This window comes from Arvicanthis niloticus, chromosome X (assembly GCF_011762505.2).
Source record: "Arvicanthis niloticus isolate mArvNil1 chromosome X, mArvNil1.pat.X, whole genome shotgun sequence".
NCBI classification, from domain to species: Eukaryota; Metazoa; Chordata; class Mammalia; order Rodentia; family Muridae; genus Arvicanthis; species Arvicanthis niloticus.
Window position 1 is genome coordinate 31,139,594 of NC_047679.1, and position 10,636 is coordinate 31,150,229.

Here is a 10,636-nt window from a genome sequence, read left to right on the forward strand (position 1 = left end):
CCTGTGCCTTCTTGAGCACAGTTAATCTCTTTAGATTTAAGTTTTCCTTCTAGTGCCTTCTGTAAAGTTAAGCTGATAGACAAAAATTGCTTAACTTTGCTTTTATCATGTGATCTCTGGCTATTGTGATTGATAGTTTTGCTGTGTCTGGGCTCACACCTGTGGTCTTTTAGAGTCTGCAGCACATCTGTTCAGGCCCTTCTGGTTTTAATAGTCTCCACTGAAAACACAGGTGTTATTCTAATAGGCCTGCCTTTATGTAGACTTGATCTTTTACCATTGCAACTTTTAATATCTTTTTTTTGCTCTGTATATTTAGTGTGTTGATTGTTATGTGTACTAAGGAGTTTCTTTTCTAGTTCTATTCATTTTCCTTAGTTTACTTCGTGTATCTAGATAGGCATCTTTTCATTTAGATTGAGAAAATTTTCTTCTACAAATTTGTTGTATATTTTCTGTGCCTTTAACCTGAGTTTCTTCTCCTTCCTCTATTCCTATTATTTATAGATTTGGTCTTTCCATAGTGTCCCAGATTTCCTGCATGTTCTTTGCCTAGGATTTTTTTATAATTATCATTTTTATTTACCTGAGACTCTCTCTTCCATGTCTTGTACTCTCTTAGTGAGGTTTTTATTTAAATTCCTAAATTTTTCATTTCTGGTTTGATTCCATTTTTAGTTTTCCTCAATGACTCTATTTCTTTGTTAAATTTTACTTTCATGTCTTGGATTGTTTTCAATATTTTATTCAACTTTTGTTTGTGTTTTCACAGTCATAATTAAGGGTTTATTTATATCCTATTTAACATCTTTGAACATATTCATAGCTGGTATTTTGAAGTCCTCATCTTCTGTTTTGACTAATTTGCATTTTGGCTCTGTGTGTGTGTGTGTGTGTGTGTGTGTGTGTATGTGTGTGATGGTTTGCAATAGGGTTGCTGTACAACTTGAGAAATGAACATCCATCTTTTCTTTGCATCTTTTTTTTTTTACATTTCTAATAGTAGATAATGTTGTGTTTTATAAAAACAAAAAGGAAGCCAAAGATATGTTTGGTGAAGGCACAGTATAATGTGGGGAAAGGAAGTGCCTCTGTGGGTACATGCTGAGGCATCCCTCCCCCCTGAGCCACACAATGAGTATAGTATAGAATAAAGTTTATTTAGGGCATGGGGAGGGGAGTTGACAGGATAATAAAGGCAGAGAGAGAGAGAGGGAGAGGGAGAGGGAGAGGGAGAGGGAGAGGGAGAGGGAGAGGGAGAGGGAGAGAGAGAGAGAGAGAGAGAGAGAGAGAGAAGAGTCCAGCCATGAGCACATGGAGAGAGAGAGGATGAGGGAATGGGGAGAGAAGGGACAAAGGGGAAAAGGGGAGAGAGCGTAAGACAGCAAGAGAACAAGAGAGAGAGAGAGAGAGAGAGAGAGAGAGAGAGAGAGAGAGAGAGAGGAGGGGGTCAAGCAGCCCCTTTTATAGTGAGTCAGGCATGCCTGGCTGTTGCCAGGTAAATGTGAGGTGGAGCCTAGAAGAAATACTAACAGATAAAAAGGCATTACCACAGAACTATCGATTTTACTTTTTTGACTTTCTCCAAATAGGCATCTTGTTTCGCCTGATATAGTTACGAAGGTTATCAAATCAAATTCTTTTCGTTAATTCTGTACCACTATAATATCATTCCTACTTTTTTTCAGGAAGTGTTTAAATTATGTTTTCACCAAAAGTTGGGAACTGAAGCTTTAGCTCATTCAAGTTTTGAAAAATATCAGCCAAATTATCTATATGGAAAAGCCTGGCATCAAATGCAAAGCAGTTTGTCAAACTTCTCTCAATTGTCAATGCTACATCACATATACTAAGATATTTTCATGTGACTTTGGCTTCTCCCAGCATTATTCTTTTAGGGTAATTACTCTTCTTAGGGTGGCATCCTTCTACAATTCTAGAAACAGCAACTGTCTGGCCCAAAACAAACATGGTGTCACTTATTTTATTGATGATAGCAATCTCAGGGCCCACTCCTATTCAAATTGAGATGCTCTCCCTCAGTAAGGAGTCACAAGATCACATTTAGATCATGTCCATCTGAAGAAAAAAAAAAACAGAACAGCACTGAATAACACTTTTGGAAAATGTAATCAGCCAGAGCCAATTTCTGAAAGTGAGGAAAGAATATGAACAATAAATTCGGAGTCTCACAGGTCCTTCCAATCTCCACTTATCTTCAGCTCTCATAAGATTAGTGGGCCACAGTAAGTTCCTGGGATATTAAGAAAAAAATGTTAACTTGGAGCCAAAATGCAGTAATTCCCATAAGATACGTGTGTTTCCCTTTTCCCAGTGGCTATATTCTGTGATAACCCATAGAGTCTTGCAATGGACTCTCATGACAAGTACTAGAGGAAAAACAGAAGAAGTACTGAAGATGCCTTTGCAGGGTCGTTTCTTATAGTCCAGAGCAGCCTCTTTATTCACACACTGTAAAGAATAGCGTTTATACTAAAGATAATGTTTACCTGTCACAAAACTCCAGTAATATAGATCTAGTATTGTGGTCTTATGAACACAGGCTTCTATTAACACACAGCTTATACTTTGTGCTATAAAGTGGCCATTCCTCATCCAGTTAGTAGCAGAAATTGTAACTACTACCTTGACCTAATGAATTTTGCCAAAATTCAGCTAAGCCTATCTCAAGCTGCAAATGAAGTAGCTATGCAGCCAGTTAAAATTCATGGGTTACATAGATAAATGTAGGCACTACTCCTCATTAAGAAACTTCTCTTTGCAGCAAATGAAGACCGTCACCAAAAAAAAAAAAAAAAAAAAAATACAGCTAGACACAATACAAGTGATCAGTGGATCATTGGGAGCCATCACCTTCACATATACTTCATCTGTGGCCCAGGGAACATCTCAGAAGAGAAAGTAGAAAAGTAGAAAGATGGTTAACCCAGAATACCAGTAAATCTACTATGACACAGTTTCTCCTAGATCTAGCTACATAAACAAGACCAAAACTATAGAAATGCTAACATGGAAGGGAGAAATTTTAAGAGTCTCCACCCCTAGATAAAGAAATGCAGGTAAATATTGACTTCTGGGAGAAGAAAATTTAGCATCTCCCAGGGATGATCTCCTTATTGGTTTCCCAATGCAGAGTGGTCAGCCTTGAAACCTTATACACACAAACAACAAAAATGGACTCAACAAACAGGATAAATATGTAAATAGATGATAGATAGATAGATAGATAGATGATAGATAGATAGATAGATAGATAGATAGATAGGCATATGTCTGTAACAAATACAATTAAAGAAAGAGGCTGTCAACTTGAGAGTGGCAGGCATGGAAGGTATTTGAAAGAGGGTAACTTAGAAGCTTTGCAGAAGGAAAAGGGAAGAACTGTTGTAATTCTATTTCAATTAAAACATTTTAAAACCCCTTCTTGTGATGTACAAAGAGACACTTTGTTGGCCGTCTTGTTCTTATATTAGTCAGGAGCAGAGCAGATGGCAGTCCTTTGCTCATCCTAGCTTGATGCCTGGCTTGGTGACCAAAACTCTCTTATGCATAGGACTCATAAAAAAACAAAACAAAACAAATCAAATCCAAGCAGTGAAGCACAGGAGGAGAAAGACAGAAAGAAATCTATGGACCACAATGCCACTCACAGACTTGCCCTTCAGTCCATGGCACAGGCAGGCTGCTGACACCCACTTGCCAGCACACCATGAAGTATGGATAAAGAATGTTGCCCAGTGGCCAACCTGAAGTGAGAGCCACCACAACGTGCAAGGTGGTGGTCAGATGGGAGAGAAAGAGAAGTGGAGCAGCTTGAGGATTGTGAAGAGAGATGGAACTAGAGACTCAAGAGTGGAGAGAAGTAGCCTGTTATGAGTGGCCAGCCCTAGGGCCAGCCACCTAGGGCCCTGGTGAATTCCCAGACTGAGCTGTCACTGTGGGCCATGCCTGGGTCTGTGGCTATGCAGCAGCAGGAGTCGGGGGTTTGCATAACTGTCCCTGCCCCTCACTGGATGCAGTGCTCAGGAGAGCTGGCCCCATCTCTCAACAGTGGCAGCACTCAGGAGAGCAGGCCTTACACCTTACCTGGTGGGGGCAGGGCCAGGTGAGCAAGCTCAGAGGGTGAGAGCCCAGGAGAGCTGGCCCCAAGCACCTTGTCACCCCTGACCCCTCACCATCTGCAGTAGTATGGAGACCTGGCCCTGAAGTCATGAAAGCAAGAGAACTGGCCCTGCCCCTTGCCAGTTACAGCACCTGGGAAAGTGGGCTCTGCACCTCATCTGGGCAGCACAGTAGAGCTATCCCTGGTGGAGTGGTTACAGGTGAGCTGTTCCTGAAGAATATCTGGCCCTGCCACTCATTTGGTGAGAGGTGGCATGGGTGCAGGGGTGATGCCCTCTCCCTCCTCCCCTGAAGTAGTAGGTAGAACTGACTCTGGGGTTATGAGAGCAGGAGAGCTAGCCCTGCCCCATCACTGGCTGTAGGACTCAGGAGAGAGGGCCCTACACGTTGCCTGGGCAATAGAGTAAAGCTGGTCCTGATGGCAAAGACGCAGGTGAGCCAACCCCTCACAGGCTGCAATACTTGGAAGTGTGGGACCCAAATGTTGACTGGGCAGTGTGGGGTTGTAGGATTCCATGTCTGCTCCACCACAGGGTACAGCTGATCTGGGATGCAGGACTTGGGGAGTGACCGTGCTTACCCCACGCTGTCGCTGGGGGTTGGGGGGTTGGACTGTCAAGAAGCCCCTGGACACCACTCCAGGGGTTTGGGGAAGCACAGTGTGAGGTGTGGGACAGCCAGAACTGGCTCAGGGGTTCCTGGGCCTGTAAAGAAGCTGGGGCCATGGGATCCTCAGGCTCTCAGACATCCAGGCGCTGTTAGATGCTGTTGAGAACCACACTGCCCCATGTTTGGAGGCCAAAATGTCACGGACCACTCTGTCAATGTTGGAACCCGCAGTGCCAAAAGCCTTGGGGGCTAAATTGTTAGAGCCCACACTGCCCCAAGCTGCTCTGGTCCGTGGGTCAGGGTCCAGCAAGAGAGAGTGAGGACGGACACGAAGAATGGAGACCAGAGTGCGATTCAATCCTGTTTATTCTTCAGTCTCTCTTCTTCTCTCCAAGTCCCAAGTCTTGAGTTTCTAGTCCCTAGTTCCTAGTCCCTAGTGCCTAGTACCAAGTCTCAGGTCCTAATTCCAGCTCTAAGTTGCTAGTCTCTTTCCCAGTTCCAAGTTCTTCCTCCAAGTTACAAGTGTCTGATAATTTCTTCTGTCTGCCTCTCACCTTTTGTATGTCTCACTTCTAAGCCACGCCCTTAAGTAATGCTTTTAAGTCACGCCTTTAAGTCTTATCTCTAAATTACACCTTTAAGTTACACCTCTAAGTCTCGGCTCTATATCACACCTTTAAGTCTCACACACCCAAGGGAAAATCCTGGGTATCTAAAACAAGATGTTATCAGAGTGTGCTCAGCTGTTGTAGGCTACTGTAAACAAGTCTCTTGTCAGGGTATATGGCTCAAGATGGCTGCAAGGATGATAGCCACCTTCTGTCGGCTCCCTACAGGATGCCACAGAAGAGCTAAGAACAGAGTGTGGGCCCATGTGGGCTGGTTCTAGCCTGGAAGAAAGGGGGATCTGGCTAGTCCCATGGTGATAGTCCTTGACTTGTCAGTGGTAGTGGGCTTGAGCTTGGTTTTGGTAGTGGCTGGGAACACAGAGAGGCCTTCTACGGCAACTCTGTAGGCAAAAGCCTTCTCCATGGCTCCCCACAGCAGATCCGGATGAAAAGAGGCAGTCCATGGTTTTAATACATTTATTGCCATGGTGGAAAGTGGATGAATAAAACCATACCCTACTTCTCAGGGTGGGCCTGAGGTTAAATACCTTTTACAGGGAAGAATGTCTGGGAAGGAACACTTAAAGGCTAAGTCCTTCAGGCCTTTAGCTACCTCATTAAAATGGAGATTTGTCTTGAGCCTACATGACCACAGGTCACATCCTCTACATGTGGAGGGGTTTGGGCATTTCCCATAAGTGACTAATGGCCACAAATGTATGGGGGGCTGTGGATAGTGATAAAGGCCTGGTGCGTGGGAACAGGAGAAGTGCCTACTGTCCCTTCAGGGTTTCCAAGCCTTCAAGCCTTGGCTCAACCTGGGACCAAGCTCCCTTTCACAGTCTCACAGGGCAGTATAGTGGAGTTGGCTATGGAGGAGGGATGGATGTGGGTGTGCAAGCTCAGAGGGCATGAGAGCAGGAGAGCTGACCCTGTCTCTTGACGATGGCAACACTGGGTATCCTAGCTGGAGCAGTGCTAGAGAGCTCACTCTGGTGGTACAGATAAGCAAGAGCTAGTGGACTGACCAGCTTAGCTACCACCCAGGCCTAGATCCAGGGCTCAAAATTGGCTCACCCCAAAATCTTTATCATCTGCAAATGATTGGGACATGTGAAAGGACCTGTTCTGTTGATCCAAGACTGCAGGATCTCCATGATACAGAGCAACAACAGGATAACCAGGACCAGCCACAACGAGGATCCAATATTGACAGTGTCACAGAAACCAGAGATCTCGAACCAGACCAATGACGAAGATGTGTGGACAAAGGGGCATACTTTGGGACACACTGTGACATACTACACCTTCCATACTGAGATGTTTTCTATGTGTTTTGTTGTTGTTTGTGTGTTTTAATATTTTGGTGAGGAGGTTGCAAGGGTGAAGGTCAGGTATGAGAGGATGAGGAGATGATTGAAGACTGGCGTGCATGTGAAAGGGTTAAAAAAATTTCAAAAACTCCTAACAGACAGAGCAGAACCAAGAGTGCAGGTCAGCTTGGTCGTGAGCTCTGTGTTTCAGGAACTTGGCTGACCACAAGATGGATGGTTGGTTACGAATAGGCTCTTAGAGAATAGCCTATACAAAATGTTCCCCATGACTGTTCCTTAGACCCTGTCACAAACTGAATAATGGGCTGGGACTTTCCACAGGTACTCACCAACAACCCTCCTTTACTCCCCCTGGGTTGTGGTTTCCCCCCTGAGTTGTGGTTTTTGCCTTTAAATCCTCTCTGTCTCCAAAACCCCAGGGTCAGACCCCGCTGCCCCTTCAGGGGCATGGGTCTTGATCTCAACATGTTGATCAAAATATACCTCTTGCTGACTGCATCAAGTTCTGTGTCTTGTGAGTTACTGGGTGGCCGAGAATTCCTGAGGCTTGGGTGAGGTCCTCCCTTCGTGGGGGCCTTACACATGATGTGAAACTCACAAAGAATCAAGAAAAAGTTAAAAAAGTAAAAAGAAAAGAAAAACTAATGAGTTATACTATTGAAAAAATAAAAATAAAATGCATGCTGGGGTACAGGGAGATCTGTTGTGCTTTGCATTTTACAGGTGTGAAAGTACCTTCCTTCTCACACACCCTTCTCTCCCCATACCACTGAAAAGCCTTGTTTTGCCATCCTGTGACCTTGGAGCTTTCCAGGGCATCCTGTAACAATGTGCTCAACCACATTTCCATTGCTGATTATCTCATTCCGGAAGTCGTTTGTGGCATTATTACCTTACTTGCTGTTTTCACCAGAGAGCCTTTCAGCTTGCCGTTTGGAGCTTTTCCCACTTCCATCAATTGCATGTGATAGTCAAGTTTTCCAGCATTTTCCTTCTCTCCACCAATCTATCAAGGATGCTTTCATATTAAAGTGATATTTGGGTTCCAACATTCGTAAAGTATTGGAATGAGTTGCACAAATAAAACTGAATGACAGGCAAGAATACTTTGAGGCCATGGGCTTTAACCAGGAGGATATTGTATTGTAGCTTTCAAATAATCCTAATATTGCTTTTATAGGAAGGAAATATTTGTGTCTCATCAACTGTATGTTTGATGGCACATTCATTTTAAAAATAAAAACAAGCCTTCATGGTGGTTATAATTCTGTGTATTAATTACATATAGAGAGCTAGTAACATTCTATATTATCTTTAAATGTATATGACCATAGATAACATCACTTTATGACTTTATCTCTGCATTATAAAGATGAAAATGTAGTTTGGACAATATACAGAACAGAGAAGTATATAGGTACAGTTAGGTAAAGCAAGGTGTTCTGTAGAAGTTCTAGTTTTTAAATTGCCTTCACCACCAGAACCATTTCAAAGTCAGCACCTATGGGAATAAAGTCTTGAGAGTGCCGTTTTCCTGACTAGAAGGTGTTATGCCCCTCAGGAATTCATAAGAGGGAGACAGCAGGAATGATTTGCTTTGGTTTGCTTTCTAAACAGAAGTGCCCAAAAGTGCACATCTGACTGAAAAAAAATGTTGTTTTGCTAGAATGCATAAGAATTTTTTTTTATTTTTAGACCATAATACATAAATAAAGACCATAATGGGCTTCGTGGCTCCTCCATATTCTCCAGGCTTCTACAGTTCAAGCACACATGATCCAGCTACCAATCTGTCAGCATGCACATGCGTTTGTCAGAGCTTTCCCGGCTCTGCACAGTGCACTCTGCCCAATGTGAAAGGTAACTCTCAATCAAAGGGTTGGAGTTGGGAGTGTAAACACCTAAGCTCCTTGATTCCTCCGATGAGATCTCTAGAACGCTATTGATTGAGTTTCCGATAATGTTGTGAGAACACCCGCAGCCATTTTTACTGATTGTTACTCCCAGTGCAGCTCAAGGGGCTGGGAGATTCTGCTCTGCCCTGTGCTGGCCCACCTCGAGCTGAGAGCAACTGGCAGAGGACTGCTCTGCGCTCATCACACTGGAGTAAAGAGCACAAATAAAGGATTAAGGAAGGACTGGTGCCTGAGTCACCCCAGGGCAGTTCCAGGTCACATGTGCCTCTAGACTATGTGACATTTAGATGTCCCAGGTCACCCCAAGACAGATTATCCTCTAGTCCTCTCTTGGCTTCACGACCTGTACTTGGAAGCTCTTGTGAATCCTCCTTATCCTTCAAGAGAAAATAGATGATGAGTGTTCAATGGCGCCCAAAACAGGCATGCTTTCCTACTCAGCTACGCCAACAAGAAGCCATTGTTTGGGTAATGAACCAAAACTCTGGCTCTAGGAGCAAGTCATTCCCTCACTGTTAGCATTCGGTCTAAACTCCACCCCCACAGTTACCTGGCAACAGCCAGTTATGCTCCTCCCCACAGTTACCTGGCAACAGCCAGGTAGGCCTGACCCACTATAAAAGGGGCTACTTGCCCCCTCCTCCCTCTCTTGATCTCTTGCTGTTGCCTTTTGCTGCTTTCTTGCCCTCTTGGGCTCTTCCCCTCACCTCCCATTCTCTCTACATGCTCATAGCCGGCTTCTCTTCTCTTCTCTTCTCTTCTCTTCTCTTCTCTTCTCTTCTCTTCTCTTCTCTTCTCTTCTCTTCTCTTCTCTTCCTCCTCCTCCTCCTCCTCCTCTTCTTCTTCTTCTTCTTCCTCTCTCTCTCTCTCTCTCTCTCTCTCTCTCTCTCTCTCTCTCTCTCTCTGCCTCTACTAACCTCTTAACTCCCCTCCCCATGCCCTAAATAAACTCTATTCTATACTATACTGTCATCTTCATTGTTGTCGTCCGTCATATCACTCACCATCTCTCCTTTTCCATCTCATTCTTTCTTCCCTCTTCTCCATGCTCCCCTTTCTTTTTTTCTTTCTTTCTCTCAGATTCTCTTTTTTGCCCTCTGGCACGGGTCTCACCATGAGGCCTGCCTGACATGGAATTTAACATTAAAGTAATGTATTATTTAGATAAGGCTTGCTGCAAACACAGAGCAATCTGCCTGCCTCTGCCTTCTCAATACTGGGATTACAGACATGGCTACGTCATTCAGCTTGCTGTATCAGGCATCTCAAGGAAGGGTCTCCTGTCCCAAGTCTCTGTTTCCAGAATCACAGGGTGTGATTTCAGCTTATTCACTGGAATCAAAAAGTTGGCAAATAACCATAATATTTGAGGACCAGAGACTGTTACATAATCATCCTCTGGTGGAGACAATGAGGTCATATGTTTGCCCATCTAATTGCTGATCAGGGACACGTTTGATTGCAAATAATTTGCTCACTGGCCCACAACTTAATTACTGAGTGTTTGAATCAACAAAGCTTTTAGATGTAGGTCTTGCCTAATGGTGCATTTGTTAGAGATCATTGCCTTCATTTGGCCCCTAAATGAAAGGTCTGGGGGATATGACAGAGCATTGCCAACACTGCTCTCAATGACCTCATATTAGAAAATATGCCAGTTCCCATGGTTTATTCTCTAGCCAGCAGTGGGCTTTATTGTTTATGTCCAGAGCCAAACAGAATGAGTGCCTCAGAGTGTCAGATATTGGTAAAAATCTCTGGTGGAAGCACAGTTTCGGGGAAAATTAGTGTTACTCAACCCAGAGAAAATGGTTTCCATTCCCAATCTCATAAAGAAACTATGTTGAGAGAAGTCAAGCAGACACGTGCAACCTTTCAGCATTTTCATACAACATTGTTATCTATAGAGTTCATGCTTGAGAAACACGCAATCAAATCATGCAAACAAAAGTCTTTTAAGCAAGCTTATGATTTTGCATTAGCCTGTATTCACAGCTATCCTGGGGTACATGCTGCCTGTCAGTCA